At 35.3% G+C, this 18118-nt stretch overlaps 1 protein-coding gene across 3 annotated transcripts in view; it reads right to left on the bottom strand.

Moving 5' to 3' along the window:
• tmcc1a (transmembrane and coiled-coil domain family 1a) overlaps nt 1-18118 on the bottom strand; it is a 156573-nt gene that overhangs the window by 106482 nt on the left and 31973 nt on the right. The window lies entirely within an intron of this gene.

Raw genomic sequence — 18118 nt, 5'->3', positions numbered from 1 at the left:
ATAAGTCCCAAAACCTTTCTCTTAAGCAATTCAACAGCTATGTAAGCAGAGAGCACAGTCTGATCTAGTTCCCAATATATAATGAGACAGCAAAAAGAGTGTTTTTTGAAAAAATCTAATCACAGTGTGAAAAAAGTCTGGACCACACCACACAAATAAAACCACATATTCCAAATTTTAAATAAAATAAAACATGTTTTTTATTTTTTTAGAACTGAGTTATGTAAGGTGGACCTGGATTCCTTTAAAAAATTATGATGAAACAATGAGTAAGTACTATAGTGTAAGATCTGTTAATAAGTTTATAATGACAGAATGTTCCTCATCTGGTATTACTCAAAATAATGCAATTAGAGGATTTCATAGTAACTGTAAAACAAAACTTCCTAGCAAATAAGCAAAATGTTTAGCAATATGATCTGAATGTAAGGAATTATAAAAACGTATGTCCATCTGAGACAGACATTTGATAACACAATCTGCATTTGTTTTGAATATGTATTCTACTGTATAATCTTAGAACAGAAACCAAGATTATATGTACAGTTTTTAAATTAATTTAACCATGCTTTGAACAAACTAATAAAGACTACCTCCAACTGATGGAATTTTATTACTTGTCTAAGGTTCTAATTATGATGTTTACTATTTCCAACACTGCAGTTTTTTGTTTCAAACAGTTTCACAATTGGTGAGCTATTTTTCCTCTAACTGTTACCATTTAATTATCTGGGGCCTCATTCATAACGGCATGTGTAGAATTCACACTAAAACATGGCGTACGGACAAAAGTGGAAATGTTCATACACACAAAAAAATCCAGATGCATAAATCTGTGTGTTCGCTAACTTCCACTTTCTTCCGTTCTGTAAATCCCAGTCAGCGTGAAAAGTAATGCACGTGTATGCACCGGCTGCCACTCCCAAACTCCTCCCAGAGTTACTCCTCTTTGAATATGTAAATCAATATAAATAGCCCTTAAGCTCAGCATTCTGCAAAAAGGCAACAGCAAAAGCATGGGTGGAAATAGAAGAATTTCAGCGAACACCAAGTGGAGACAAGGAAAAATGTACTATTTGTTGTTTTAAACAGTGGTATAAACAACGAAAGGAAGTTGATTGAGTGACACAGAGTGTCGGAGAAACTCGAAAGCTCAAGTTCACAAAGTCGTATGATATCAAAGTCGCCGTGAAAAGGCGAGTCATAGCCCACTGTCTGAGTGTCATATGAAAGCTTATTAGGGTACAGAGAAAAGAAAAAAAATAGGGACACAGTGGGAAAAAAAGCTCGAAATGTCAACTTTAATCTCAAAATTTCCACTTTAATCACGTAGTTTATTTTGACATTAAAGTAGAACATCATAAACTTCATCTTAATACCGTTTAATGTACTAGTTTCTCAAATCCCATTGTAACTAAAGTAGCACGTTAAATGCTTTGTTTTGTATTTGTTCTTCTATGTGCTTTATGTGTGTGAATCACTACGTGCTTCTTAAACAGGCTTTCTCTTCCTCCGACTAGACACTGAATCCATTACATTCATGATATTACAGCTCTCTGAATAATTGAAATACTAAGATGTATACTTGATATTATTTTTCATGATGATAGGAATTAAAGCACGTATTAAACATGGGAACACAGTGGTACAGTGATAGTGACGAGCTGGCGTGCTGTCCAGAGATTGTTCCCGCCACCCAGCAAGATGCTTGCTGCGTGACCTTCGATTAAATAATTTATTGCAGCAGTACTGTCTATTTCAAAAATACTAACCCCAATTCCTGTCCTTCCTTTTCTTTCTCCAAACACCAAATCGCCACACAATCAACTCTGTAATAGATGTTAAGCCATCTGTAAGCTAAGATTGCAGATTCTTCAAAACTTTTAACGAACATTGAAATATCTTCATAGTACGTGTTTAATTATTCTATCCATCTATCCTTCCAGCGTTGCGCCAGCCCCAGCAAGAATACAGCATGAGGTAGAAACAGTCTGTGAACGGAGCACCAGCTCCTTGCTAGCGCTGTGACATTGTGTCCTCACATGTTTAATTATTAACAATATAGGTTATTTAAATGAAGTTAAAAGTTTTATTTGTATAATATAATAAACAGATTTCGCTGCATTTCATCTTAAAGATGATATCATCATCATATGTAAATACGCGCTTTATAAACTGGCTCAGGTTGTGCAATCTTATAACTGTATCGCAAGTTTACAGTGAGGTAATTGTACTAATAAGTACAAACAGTTCTACAAGGAGCACGTGATGGACTGATTGACAGCATTTATAGTTCTTGGGATGAAACTGTTTCTGAACTGCAAGGTCCGTACAGGAAAGGCTCTGAAGCATTTGTCGCATGAGAGCAGTTCAAATAGTCAGCATGGCTGAGGCAGCATGTGCTAGATTGTTGTATACCGATAATTATTTTTTGTGATCAGCTGCTGCGCAGCTGTGATTCCACACTCAGATACAGTGATATAAATACTCCGAGTGGTGCAGTGAGAGTAATATGGAAAAAGATGATCCGCTGTAGCAACCCCTAACGGGAGCAGCTGAAAGAAGAAAAAGAAGGTGCAGTGAGAGTAACAACACTAAAACAGCTATTGTATTTGAAATAGTTTGCTATTCTGTGGACCATTATATTGTTACAGGTTAATTACAATCAGATGCCTTAAACTAATAAACAATATGCGGTTAATTATAGTGTATATGATAAAGCCGTGTCAGGGATGTGGATCTAAAAAAGAAAGGGAAACCACATTGGAACAAAAGCACTGCTTTGATGCTGGGTGCCGCCAGTTTGCAAAGTCGAATGGAGAACTTGTGTACGTCAGGGTTTGAGCTACCGTGAAAATGTGCATGGCTTTACACCAAGTTTAGGTTTTATACATCGCAATTTGAGCGTGGAAACAGGAGTATGCAACATTTTTGTGCATTCGCACTGTTTACACATGAAGCCCCTGGTCTTTCTTCTGTCATCTTATTTAGTAATCAGTAAAGCACAGCAGTGTGATTTTTAAATGTGTAAGATAAGAACAGTATGTGTATGTTTACTACAGTTTTAAATGCTTAACTTGTTGGTTGCTCCCTCAATTGTACTCTAATAATGACAACCAACGACAAGCAGAGTAGGCAATAGGTTCAACGAAACTGGTTACTGATAGAATGTAACTACTTTAGCGTCAGACCCACTAAACTACTCATTAGTAGTTACGGATTATATAATGTGGAAGAGCAAAATGAAAATCATAATGGTAATGAAAATCCTAAAAACCAAGTTAAAAAACACATAAACTGTTGTTTTATAATTTATACACTAATCCCAAACTTAGAAACCAAGAAATATAATAGCTTGCTGAATTAGGCTGGACAGAAAGAAACTCAAACTGTTCTACATAATGTAACTTAACCTTAGTGGCAATAAGTTTATGCTTTTCTTTAATAATAAACTAAAGGACATGATACTGCCAATTAAGGCTTCAATGTCTAGCAGTAGTGAATCATGACATGTTACACCTTGCACTTGTTGCTCTGTTTTAGTCATTTCATTGATTTTTAAAACCACCTAATCTGATTAAGGGTAGAGTGGGCCTGAAATCTATCCTGGCAGAACTGGATGCAAAGGTGGAACTATTCTTGCATAAAGTACCTACCAGATCATACCTCTTCAAATTTGAAAAGGTCTAACTAAATAGTCTTTTTTATGGTTTAGCATGCTTTAACTTCACTTTTATTAGTCTTAAGGAATGTTTACACTTATCTGTTTGCTTTGTTCTGAATCAGAGCATGATTTGTAACTTTGTTCCAATTTCCAGTTTGTTTCGTTGTGTTTCACACAGCAAACTTTTAAGTGAAATAAACATACCAATAAAGATCCTGTAAAACTACTTGCTAATCAAGTAAAACTTTTCCCTGGTAATTAATCCTTGGAATAGTTCCTTTCCTGTATGCTATCTTAGCACACATATTTTTCACTGTGTGGTTTTATCATGCTACCACCAATGTATCTGTAGCTTCTGCCCAACAGTTGTATCCTTTCCTGATGTTTTTTTTTTTCTGTCAATATGGCAAGCAGGGGAAAAGTAAAATTAAACTCCTTAAAAAAGCACATACTGGGTGTTCATTTTTTTTTTCTTTCTTTATTCTGCTTCTTCGGCATATGGGTTGCAGGCATATCACACTCAAAAACTTCATTCATGTCCATAGAGTGAAAAAAGAAACACAAAAATAAGTATAATGCAGGTTCAGCTGGCCATACCAGGTAAACACTCACTAAGAGAATGTGTACCCAGAAATATTCATGTCTAGCTATGTCTGCAGTTCAGTTTACAGATGTAAGCTAATTCAAACCAAAATGATGACAAGTGCTAAAAGCAAGGAATTTCTTACCATGAGCAGAAAATATAATCTGAAAATGTGCCTCTGTCTTTCTGATGAGAATCTTTTCTTTAAAGTGGCATCAACCTCTGATCTCAAAGTATCTTTTTTAGCTGTTAGCATCCACTGTGACCCATCTAGGACTTGACCTAGACCTTTACATTCACAAATCTGTTGAAGATCAGGACTTTAAGCAACATAACCAGACACTATGTCAAAAGCCCTGATAAGAACCATCACTAAAAATCTGTGGGAGCTTTGCCATCAAAGCACCACAGAAGAATGACTCATACAAAGCAAAATTCTATGGATACTATCATCATCACTGGTTGCCCCCCAAAATCATTTTTCTCTACTCTCAGCGTTTGTCAGCTTCCTTAGGGGTTAGACTCAATCATATAATATCATCTGACATTATTTCCAACCACACTTTATGGGCGTCCTCCCCTCAATATCCATCAGTGCACCACTTCATCCAATCATCGTCAGGACCAACACTTACTGCAGGACTTCTTCCATGTACCTCTCACCCTTGTTATCACTACCATACTTGCAGTTCCGTCTACACTCAATATGTCATGTAAGTAGCAGAACTTCTCTAGTTTATCTAAAACAATACTATAGTTGATACATTATTTTACACTTGAATACATAAGTATTTACCCCATTCACAAGTTCTACAAACAAAGGTCACACCTGCTGCCTGCAGACTATCTTTCACCCCACTACAGACTAATCCACTGGATTGAGTTTCTCACAACACTTTTATCACACATGCGACACAGCCATGCATACACTTCATTTACATCTTTTTCTCCTACACCTCCAACAATGACCATAGTCTTTTCTTTAATTACCTTGAGACCTTTAGCCTACAAAATATCTTTCAGTAAAGTATCTTCAATTTTAATTCTGCATCATGTCTTCAATTTTATTTCTGCTTCACGTTGGAATGACAAATGCAATGCATATGTCTCTGTTATATGCCACTTGGTATATGATTTGTAAAAGAAGTACTAGAGTTTGTGATGCAGCATCTGTTGGAATGACAAATGAAATGTGTTTTATTAATAAAAATGTTTTTGATATGCATAACAACCAGATTACATATAAAAAGGGTGACAGGGCAGATCCAAGCAACTATAGGCCAGTAAGCTTAACATGCATCACAGGAAAATTAATGGAAGGAATTATTAAGGATAAGATTGAGCAACACATGGCAAGGACAGGAGTTATTCTGAACAGTCAGCATGGGTTCAGAAAAGGGAGGTCGTGTTTACTAACATGCTGGAATTCTATGAGGAGGCAAAAGGATATGATCAAAGGGGAGCTTATGATATTATTTATCTGGACTTTCAGAAAGCATTTGATAAGGTGCCACATGAGAGGTTGGGCATCAGATTAAAAGAACTCGGAGTTCAAGGTGATGTTTTTAGATAGGTGCAGAATTGGCACAGACACAGGAAGCAGAGGGTGATGGTGCGAGTAACCTCATCAGAAGTGGCCGATGTTAATGATTTAGATAGGAATATATGTAACAAGCTGGTTAAGTTTGCAGATGATACCAAGATAGGTGGATTAGCAGATAATTTGGAATATGTTATATCATTACAGAAGGTCTTGGATAGCATACAGGCTGGGGCAGATTTGTGGCAGATGAAATTTAATGTCAGTAAATGTGTAGTATTACACATAGGAAGTAAAAATGTTAGGTTTGAATACACAGTGGGCGGTCGGAAAATCGAGAGTACACCTTATGAGAAGGATTTAGGAGTCATAGTGGACTCTAAGCTATCAACTTCCCGACAGTGTTCAGAAGCCATTAAAAAGTCTAATAGAATGTTAGGTTATATAGCACGATGTGTGGAGTACAAATCCGAGGAGGTTATGCTCAACCTTTATAATGCACTGGTGATGCCTCATCTTGAGTACTGTGTGCAGTTTTGGTCTCCAGGTTACAAAAAGGACATAGCAGCACTAGACAAGGTCCAGAGAAGAGTGACTATGCTGATTCCAGGTCTACAGGGGTTGAATTATGAGGAAAGATTAAAAGAGCTGAGCCTATACAGTTTAAGCAAAAGAAGATTAAGAGGTGACATGATTGAAGTGTTTAAAATTATGAAGGGAATTAGTACAGTGGATCAAGACTATTATTTTAAAATGAGTTCATTAAGAACACGGGGACACAGTTGGAAACTTGTTAAGGGTAAATTTTGCACAAACATTAGGGAGTTTTTCTTTACACAAAGAATGATAGACACTTGGAATAAGCTACCAAGTAGTGTGGTACACAGTAAGACATTAGGGACTTTCAAAACTCGACTTGATGTTTTTTTGCAAGAAATAAGTGGATAGGACTGGCGAGCTTTGTTGGGCTGAATCATCTAGGGTGTTCTAATGTTCTAAGATGGGCAAACAAAGACATAAACATACCCTCTTACTGACGTGGTTGCAAAGGATTGTCTGTCAGTCACACAAAAACCCGTGAACCTCTGAACCTTGAACACTGATCTTGGTCTTGGTCTTAGTTGAGGGGTTATGCCGTAATACACATAACATGATTCATGAATTTGATGTGCAAGCTGTCTCACCCATGTAACTGGGTTTCAGGTACTTCTCATGGCAATTGAGTGCTGACAAGAGAAGAAAAGCTACATGAGCAAGTGGCACAGCTAACAGGAAACGAAAAGCAGTAACCCTTGTTCACAGTGAAGCACATTGCACAGACCAGCTGATTGTTTTCATCTTAAATGCACAACAGAAAGTCATACATGACCAAAGAATTGGAGGTGCAGGTTTTCTCCACCATGTCAATTGGCTTTGGGTTATTTGCATGGGAAAATGCAATATGGCTGCAAAGAAAATAACAGATGCAAAGGGTAGGGAGTGACATTGGCAGGCAGTGAAGAGCATTACAGCAACCTCCGTGAAGTGACCTGGGGTACTGTGTTTCATGAGAGGTACATTGTCAAAGACCAAACACCAAGTGCTCCTAGTAAATGTAAAGAATACCTTTAAATAAGGTAGAACCTACTATTGAGAAGTGGAAGAAATATGATATCACTAAGACATTGTCAGACTGTCTCTAAAATGAATGACCAAGTAAAAATTATTTTCTTACCTCACTGCCATTTTGAGCAGTTTGTGGTAATTGCAGGAAGATATCTAATAGCTAAAAACACACATATTTAGTTTTGTATTGTATGTAGAATAATAGTCTACTGCAATGGTAAAAAAAGTTGGTAGCAGAAAGCAATCAAATCACACTATCTTTATATATAATACGCTACCATGGCTATTCGTTTGTCTTTCCAGAATTTTAAATCACATGTAGCTCGCAAACCATTTGACCTATTGACCTGAAATTTGGTACACATATACTACGTGATGTCTACTATCCGCTTTTGGGGGGATGACTGACTTCCAAAGTTATTCCTCTTTTTATTTTATTTTATTGTGGAATCAATTCTCGGCAGTGGCCAGCAGGACGGCCGTGCGGCGCATGTTCTCATCCCTACCACCTTCGCCATCACTTCCCCTACCTCTTCATATCTTAAATCATTCTTGAGGCAGATTGAATACTTAATGCCAGCTTATGTGAAAAATTAAAGAAAATGTACTAAGTAATTGCAACACAAAAACTGACTTAATCAGTTTGAACAAGAAAAGATGCCGACAAAAGAAGAGAATAAGCCGGCCGCTAGGGTAGAAAAAACAAGAGCTGCTCAGGAAGCAGCAAGAGCATCAACCTCTGAGCAAACGAATGCTAAACGTACAGAGAAAGAGTATGAAAACTATGAATGCTCAAGTTAAGTGTATTCACTGCACGTTATTGTGCAGTGCTCCATTACTGGTTGTTCGTATATTAAAAAAAAACAACTTGTGAAAAAAAAAAGTTAAGCATACATAAGACAAATTAAAAGGCACACAAATACAAAAACTATCAATAATACCTTGTCAAAATCCTAAATACAATAAAAAGTTTTGTGCAAATAAAGAAATACCACTTTCTGTTTTAACAAATAGCAGTTCAGTGCTTAACTTAAGACCAAAAAATGGTGGTACTTCAGAACTTTCAAATTCCTGGGGATGGTTGAGAACCTCTGGTCTACTGAATTATTTTTACAGAATTGTTTAAAGGCTATGGACCATTAACTCTGCCCTGTCTTCAAACATACAGTATTCTTAATCTGACAGAGCTTGAACAGTTCTGTAAGGAGTGATGGCAAACATTGCCCAATTTATGTAATATGATATTGATGTACATTTGTTCAGCATATATAGTAAGTATGGCTTATATTCAGACTAAGCTTCTACCAAATAGTAACTCCAAAATGTGTACACGTACACAGTCGGATTTTTCGCATTTATTTTTTAATTCATTTTCAGAAATCTTGTACATCTATTTATCACTTGCATGCTCTGCTTGTCAGTGGATAAATGCCTAACATTTACTTAATAAAACAACTTTTTTAGGTGGGGTGAATGTTTTGAAAGGGTTTGTAGATTATCTGTGGGCACAATAAAAAGTAAGTAGCAAACATAATATTCATTAAATATATATATATGGAGGAATGATATTTATTTTGCTTCCTTTTCCCAGATGCCACTTATTGTGATTTACTTGTTTTGGAAAGTTATGCAGTCATTTTAAAGTGTGTAATTTTAATACAAAGCCCCTAAGGATGTGAAATGTTGGCAACTACTAAAACTACTGCAGGACTGGCACAAGTTCAAGTGAAACTATATTCTTTTGTTTAAACAAATAAAAAGGGGAGACTGTAGATGAAGCATCAATTATTAAGTCTGTTATCTTTTAAGCAGGATTGTAACACCAGTCATTAGATAGTATGGTACATGCACAATACTGGAATCTTTGCTAAAGATAAACAGTAAGTTTAAAGTCAGAGTGAACTGCCCTCAGGACAGCATCTCTTTTTATTATGTTTACAAAAATGAATATAATAAACCTGCCTCTATCAGAATAAGATAAAATTAAATTTGAGCCATATTCCAGTAGCTGAATTGTGGATAACATTATGCGAGATCACTTTAACATACACGGCAGAGGGGTTGGGCTAACTTGCCATAACAGCCTACTCAGTGGTGTGTGTGTGTACTGTTTACTTTACTATGAGCACTTATGTGGATAAAAAGGGAAGCATTTACAACAATGAGTGAGCTCGAAATATTGATAAAATTAATAAACAGCATAATTTTTCAGGTTGTAAGTTAAGAAACTGTACTACTGACATAAAAATAAATACTGTACCTCTTTCATAAAAAGTTCACAGGTTTTCATTGTGCTATACCAGAGAAATGTTAGTAGCACGAAAATTAAACAATGGCTATGGTGTTACAAGTCAAAGAAATTTTATTTATTTAAATTTTTTATACTACCACATAGTAAACAGTGCTATTATGCTCCTATATTATTTTGTAATAAGAACAGCATGGTACTGAAAATACTGTCAACATTCATATTCACATACTGTACATAAAAAATGCAAATATTACCACTTAGCATTTAACCAAGACCATGTAAATTAGTTACTGTATATGGGCATATTTTACAAAGCTATCTGAGGCTGTTGTCACAAAATATAATATAAAGTATTTCTATATTTAAATTCAACAACTATGATACTAAATTACTACTGTTTAAAATACATTACCTTCACCTTTGACTGCTGTAGGGAAGGCTGGTTATGCAGTAAAATTAAAAATGTCCTCACACCCCTTGCCTTAATTAATATGCAAAACCCTACCACAATTTAAAAAAAAAATAAAAATCCTGATACTAACAAAAACCATCAAATGGTTTCTGCAATAAAGAAGGATTGTTAAATTCAATGTACAGCATATGTGATCTACACAACCACTGAGCACTAGGGAGAGACAGATGGTAAGATTTTTGTGACATAATTAATATACTAAATGGAGTTGAAAATCAAAATGATTATATTGGTTAAAAATCATATGTACTTTTATTATCTACTGATAGCAGGTGCTAATTTTAAATAGTTCAGAAAGTATCAGTAAAGTTAGACATTATGAAAATACAGTACAAGTGCTCCTCATATTTTACACCCATACTGTACCTGGTTCTTATTTCTCTAATCCATATGCAAACATTTTTCCAGTTGTACCACAATGATGAAACAAATGGAAATACCTGCTGATGTCTCATAACCAGTGAAATATAAGGAAATCATTCAATGATTTCATAAGCCAGGAAAGACAGGTATAACAGGTAAAAGGCAGTGAAAATTAGTACAAGCAATAGGACTTTATTGCACCACACCTATTTGCTGTCACAGATAAATAAATCTGTCAGTTGGGAGAACATACTAATAGAAACGAAAATGATATGGGCTTACTATCAAAGCTTGAAAGAATAAATATCACAGCTCTACTCAACAGGCAACACAATGTATGTCAAATTATTATTCAAAGATAGTCTTCTTAATTATTATACTGATGTGTCACTCAGAAGACGTCAATACAAATCACAAATGAAAGATATGCCATTATTTCAGCAAGCTGGCTGGCAAATAACAAATTACAATAACATCAATTTTCATTATTACTAGTGAAGTCATGGTCCTACAATCCTCAAATAAAAGGGAACTGAAAGGGGTGAAGTCCACCAATATAACGATAAAGTTGAATTTGACTTTTGAACATGTATGTCCTGGGGAGGTATTAACAGAGGCTGAAATGGATGGCTTACATAACGAGTTGTTGATACAGCATATGTGCTTGTGGAGTTCCAAATAAAAGGGAATGGAAAATTCAGTCAAAGAAGGTGTAATGTGGAAGTACAAAACTAAAGAAATAAAAAAATAATAATAATAAAATACAAAGAAGAAGCAATGCAAAAATGACTAACTACTTGTACTTATTCCAAAATGTCCTCAATTGTTTTCTATTGACATATACGCAGCAAAAGCGACTCAGCATGCTGCATAAAATTTGGTAACTGGTTTGTGGCACTTCACTCTCTTTTGGTTTACCTCTACCACACAATATGTCTTCGTCATTTTCATCTTGCATGCATATAACATGCCACAGAAAGTGTGTAATACTGAGTGTTAATTGGCATTGTGAACTTAGTGATAACACTCAGTTGAATTAGACGCTTTCACAAATCTATAGTTTTGTTAATGTGTAGTGTATTCAGTCCCCTTCAGATTTATTGCTATGTGTACAAGTACAATGTAACTCTTAGGCTATGTAAAATATAACACCACAATATAATACACAAAATGGAGTTCCTACCACAGGCACTCCGCCCTGCATGTTAAGTTAGGTAATGCCATAAATAAAAAATAAACTCACTGGGAATCAGTCGTGGACAGGATACCAGTCTAACACAGATAAAAAAAATACATCACATAATTATATATCAAACAAAAATTTAATTTGTCATTTTGCTTTCACGTTAAACCTTGTATGACTCAAAAGCTATAATAATAAATGTGATCAAATCTACATTTATACTAGGCCTTAATTTTTTTGAAATGCTTACGCTACAAACAGATATTAGATTGACAAAATTACTGTTATCTCTTTAAAGTAAAATTTGGGTGTGTCTGGTTAATGTGAGTAAAGGTGATGGTTCATATCAATACTTTGTGACAAAATGGAGATTGGGGGTTATTAAGTGATTACCTTTCAGAACACATTAACTGCGTGACAGACAGCAGAAAGGTAACATGTAGAAGGTTTTTAATTTAATATTTAGAATTTTTAGCAGATACCATGGATTTATTTATCAATGCTGTGATCGCTTTCTATTTTCAATTTAAACAGTTCATTGTTGTACATTCACAGCAGCATTTCTATTTAATAATAATGCTGATAAACATTTATATTATTATTATTACTGGTATTGTTAAGGACAGCTTCAAAATAGGGTATTCGTGAAGTCAAAAATATTAAACCTGAATTGGCTTCGTCAAACTGAACTTTTACCCAACCCAGCCAAAGCCTAGCATAACAATTTAATTGAGAAGGATGATTCAGTAAGAGTCAGAACACTTAAAGCTGTATATAAATTAAAAAAAAGGTTACTTATTTAAATAGCTTGTTATTGAACATACTTAGGTGAACATGGTTCATTTTGCAAAGCTGACATTCCTATGTCAAAATGTCAATCACACCTAACCCACCCAGCCAACTGCCTGGCAACTGAAAAAATGTCCTGCTCTGTCCTACAGCTCAATAAGTAAGAAATCATTCAGAAGAACAAAAATAACATTTTTAAGCTCAAATTTCTATTCAAGCATTTCATTTGACACAAAAAACTTGTAACACATGGGAAGTATTTGGTGAAAAAACAGGCAGGCAAATATTTAGGCTACAAAATAATATGTGATTAATAAAGTTTATATCTATAGGAACAATCTGTTTTTCTGGATAAATAGAGGAGCAAATCAATCGTAAGGCAACTGTCTGAGTTAAAAACAGGTTACTGTATATTCAGGGAGGATTTGCAAGTATTAACATATGTAAGTAAAGATACTGTTTATGAATGTTGCAGGGATAGAAAAAATATGACAACTTAGTAATTAAGCAAAACTTTACAAAGTCATTTGACGTAATCGGTAGCATAAATACTGCAGGAAAAAATCTTTTATGTTATTGTACTATTTAGGCTTATAATTTGCAAAAATTAAATTATTTTTTAGCATAGACAGATAAAAAATGTAGGAGATATTACTATCAGATTACATTTTAGCTTGATCTCAACTATGGGATATACATGAGTGTAATATACATGGAAAATATTTGGCAAACAATGCATTTTTCATCAAATGTATCATCACTATATAAAATTCTTACTAAACCAGTAACAGTATAGCATACAGTATATATGTCTTTTAAAACACCGATATTATGAAATGTGTAATAATTAAAAAATAACTACAAATAATAACAATAATAAAAATAACAACACTAACTGAGGAATAAAAGGAAATGATAACAGGAAATTTAAAGAAGTTCACCAACACTAACTGTAAAGTGGTGCACTACTTGTCAATATAACCATTTAAGAGATCAGGCCTCTTTATCAAATGTACGCACAGAAACTTAAGTTTTATGATCTGTTAATCTATTTACACTGAGAGACAAGAGGAAGAAGTGGTATCTTGAAAAGTGAAAAACAATTTCTTGGATGTCTGGCACTTTAAAAATTGGACACAGGCTATAGGTGCAGTTAACAATGGAAGCACTGTAAGCTATAAACCAAAACAGTCACAAGAACTCTGATTATAAGCAAGAGTCCAGAAAACTTTAAATGTGAAGTGGCAGACAGGTCACTAGTAAGACGTTCAAGTACTCGCTGAATGTTCTGTCTCTCACTGAAACACACAAACACATTAATAATACTGTAGAAGCATGTATGTAGGGCAAGGGTGCCCACACTTTTTCAGCTTGCGTGCTACTTTTAAAATGCTATATATATATATATATGTATATATATATATATATATATATACACACACACACTGAGTATACTTTATACATAAAATATATGTTGTTGTACCTTGCATAACTGAATAACCTTTATGGCACAATAATAATTCAATACATTTATGATCACTACAGTATTTGGATTTAATAATCTTCATGTGGGAAAAGGCTGACTCGCATAAATAAGTAGAGCTGAATAATGCAGTCAAGGAGGTAGCACACTTCTTATGCTTAATGATCGATTGACTCATCTGGAACGATGATTCGGTGTGTCTGCCTTTGCTTTTGAATTCAGCCGAGTGAAAAATGACGGCTGTCCGATTAACTGAGATTTTAGTTCGCTCTCCTTTCTCTTTCTCAGATTGCTTTTCAGAAGGAAGTCAGTTTCATAGTTTTTATCAACAGTTCGAAAGTGCCTTTCCACATTTTCCTTCTTTGGAATAGCAATGATAGATTGACAGATCAGACAAACGCAGTTCGATTGTGACATTGGGAGAATAAAAATCCTCTTCCAATTCCACATCCAGCCCATACTCTCCCCCAATTTTTTTTTTTTAAAATCCCTTCTTTAGTCGATATAAATTGGAAGGCTAACTAGATCACAGCCAGAGTTTTGCAGTAGCCTACGCGTTTGATCGTGCGTGCGGGATGATCAATGTGTTAGAAGAAAAGAGACCTCGGACTGGTCGCCCTGTATGTCAATCAAGTAGCAAATGTCATAGGGAGGATATATGATAGACTAAAGTTTAAAAAAATTTTTTGATTGCAATGCGATCTACCTGCACTACCTTTGCGCTCTACCGGTTGATCGCGATCAATGTATTGGGCACCCCGATGTAGGGTATGTTTGCGAAGTAAAGAAAAAAAGCTTTTGTATACTGAAAGAATACATCTGATTTTTTTCTGTTTTTATTGTCTAGTTGTGCACTGAACTATAACAGCAATTCAAATCCAGGCATCAATATTCAATGTCAATAATGACACTTTGTGATGACTTTCCAAAGTGAATCCACACCCCTTAGCCCTGAAAGGTGCCATGGCAAAAGAAGAATTTGGTGAAGTGAGGTTCGTAGGCAGTCACCGATTAGAATTGCCCAGTCTCACACCAATGGTCTGCTTTTTGCATTTTACTCTTCTTACAATGACTTGGATACACTGTTTTGGGGTGGATTAATACTACTGTGTTTCCCTGAAAATAAGACAGGGTCTTATATTAATTTTGCTCCAAAAGATACATTAGGGCTTATTTTCAGGGGATGTCTTATATTTATTCATGTACAACAATATACATTTATCCAAATACAGTCATGTCATCTTCTTCTGGAATATCGTCATAACTCTCCACGTTCAAACCCTGAATTCCAGCCTGAATTTCTTGCTATATCAGCTGCTTTTAGGATCCTACAGGATCAAGGTGTGTGCTTCGATGTTTGATGAATGGTTCGATGTGGTGAAGCAAAATGCCGCGACATACAAATGCATTTGTTGTGCCTTTATATTCAAGCGTTGCATATTCCCCAAAGTAATGACACAATATATTTTAAGAGTCTCACATACCATCTCCTGTGCCGTCTTCTATTTTTTTTTGCATCTTTACAATACCATCAGAATGTACGGTGGCTTATTTGAGCCACAGAGAAAAAAATAATGACATAATGAAAATGTCCATTTTGTGATTAAAATAAAAATGTCGGCTTTAACCACGAAATGTCCACTTTAACCTCGTAGTTTACTTTATCATTAAAGCAGACTGTCATAAACATCATCTTTAAACCGACCCAGTTGTTAAATCGGTATGCACTTCTGGGGCTTCATCCTGACCTGACAGCAGCGGCAAGCAGCATCGCCACGCATAACATATTAAATTTATAATATTCCAGCTCTCTGCACATTTAGAATTCTTACATTTATACTTGATATGACTTGCATGATGAAATGCATTAAAATATGTATGTTACATTTTACAGATAAATCGTTAACTTTGTTTAAATAATGAATACTGTTAATAGTTACACATAAGAAAACTAGGAAAAGAAAATCCGAGCACATTTCTCCAGTTTTAATGTCACTACAATGGTTACCTGTGTCATTCAGGATTGACTTTAAAATTCTGCTTATGGTTTATAAAGCCTTAAATAATCTTGCCCCATCTTGTATATCGGAATGTCTGACACCTTATATTCCAAATCGTAACCTTAGATCTTCAAATGAGTGTCTCCTTAGAATTCCAAGAACAAAACTTAAAAGAAGTGGTGAGGCGGCCTTCTGCTGCTATGCACCTAAAATCTGGAATACCCTGCCAATAGGAATTCGCCAGGCTGATACAGTAGAGCACTTTAAAACACTGCTGAAAACACATTACTTTAACATGGCCTTCTCATAACTTCACTTTCTAACTTAATCCTGATACTCTGTATGTTCAATTCATCATAATATCTATTCATGGTGGCTCTAAAATCCGTACTGACCCCTACTCTCTCTTCTGTTTCTTTTTCCGGTTTCTTTGTGGTGGTGGCCTGCACCACCACCACCTACTCAAAGCATCATGATGCTCCAACAATGAGGGATGGATTAAAAGTCTACGTGACCATCATCATCAAGTCCTTCTGTGAGAACCCTAAATCCAAAGAGGACTGTTTCACTTATGTTAGGTAGAATGCCCAGAGGGGACTGGGCAGTCTAATGGTCTGGAATCCCTACAGTTTTTATTTTTTTCTCCAGCCGTCTGGAGTTTTTTTTTCTGTCCACCCTGGTCATTGGACCTTACTCTTATTCTATGTTAATTAATGTTGACTTATTTTATTTTCTTACTGTGTTTTTTATTTTTCTATTCTTCATTATGTAAAGCACTTTGAGCTACTTTTTGTATAAAAATGTGCTATATAAATGTTGCTGTTATTATTATATGGGGTGGCACGGTTGCAGACCGGTAGCGCTGTTATCTCGCAGGGAGACACGTCCCTTGTGATCCCTGCCTGTAGTTTGAATGTTTTCCTGGTGGGTTTCCATAGTATGCTCAGTTTTCCATCCAAAGACATGAAGGTTTGAGGATTTGGTGAAGCTACAATGATGCCAGTGTATGTGTATGTGCTTGTATTCACCTCACGATGAGCTGATGCCCCGTCCAGGGATTTTGTTTCTGTCTTGCACCGATGCTGCTGGAATAGGCGCATCCCCAAATTGATGGATGTAATCATTAAACATCCTTTTCAGAGATATTGTGGCAAGGTGTCCTCGGAATTTAATGGATGTTTCGGGCACACTACTTTTCAGCTGACGATCTTGACTAGGGGTTATTTTTGGGGTAGGGCTTATATTACAGAGCAGCCTGAAAATCATGCTAGGGCTTATTATCGGAGTAGGTGTTATTTTCGTGGAAACATGGTATGTAACATTTTTGGCTTGAACAATGAATGTATAACTGAACCACAGCACCCTTCACCTCCATCATAAAATGCAAAAGTGGGATAGTTACTTTTAATTTATAAAATATACTTCACTTTTCATGTGGCAAACTAAAATATACCATAATGGTGAAGAAATAACTTTGACTTAAAAAATATTAAACTTATCCCTTAAACAGAATTTCAGATAATCCGCCCCAGATATATCATTCATGCTTAATGCAAACACCGACAACTGGTTTAAATGAAGCACTCCTGTTGGGACCCTGGTATTATTATAAGCTAACACCAAATAAACAATGAAGACCAAACATAAATTCATTCTTGAGCCATGAATCACAGTAAAATACTTATTGAATTCACACTGATTGTGTTCTTGGCACAGTTATTCTTTCTTCCTTAACCATCAATAAGCAATGAGATGCAGTTACGAAAACATACTAGGATTAACCTGTAATGCGCATGAATAATGTATGCTTAACAGTTGGATGCTTAAAGCAGTTTGGAACCCAAAACTTGATTAACTTTCATATGCAATGTTACAAATACTGCTTCCACATGAACAGATATATAACAAGGACTAACTATAAATAAACAATGAAATATGCAAAATTACACTTCTTATTAGAAAATATACATTTAAACACAAATCAAAGTATAAATTAATTTTAAAAAAATGCAACTGTATACCATCAACCAAAATGTGTTTAGAAAATACAGAATTAACAACGAATAAGAATAAAGGTAACAGAAAAGAAACTTCTAAGAAATATGAAATTAAGCTACGTGGACCAGATGGCATATAAATATGTGTAAGGTTCACAAAGAAGCAGCTGACAATAGACATTTAGTGC

This window comes from Polypterus senegalus, chromosome 12, assembly GCF_016835505.1.
Source record: "Polypterus senegalus isolate Bchr_013 chromosome 12, ASM1683550v1, whole genome shotgun sequence".
In the NCBI taxonomy this organism is placed as follows: Eukaryota; Metazoa; Chordata; class Cladistia; order Polypteriformes; family Polypteridae; genus Polypterus; species Polypterus senegalus.
Note: the sequence above shows the minus strand (reverse complement) of the source record. Positions and strands in the feature narration are given on the sequence as shown.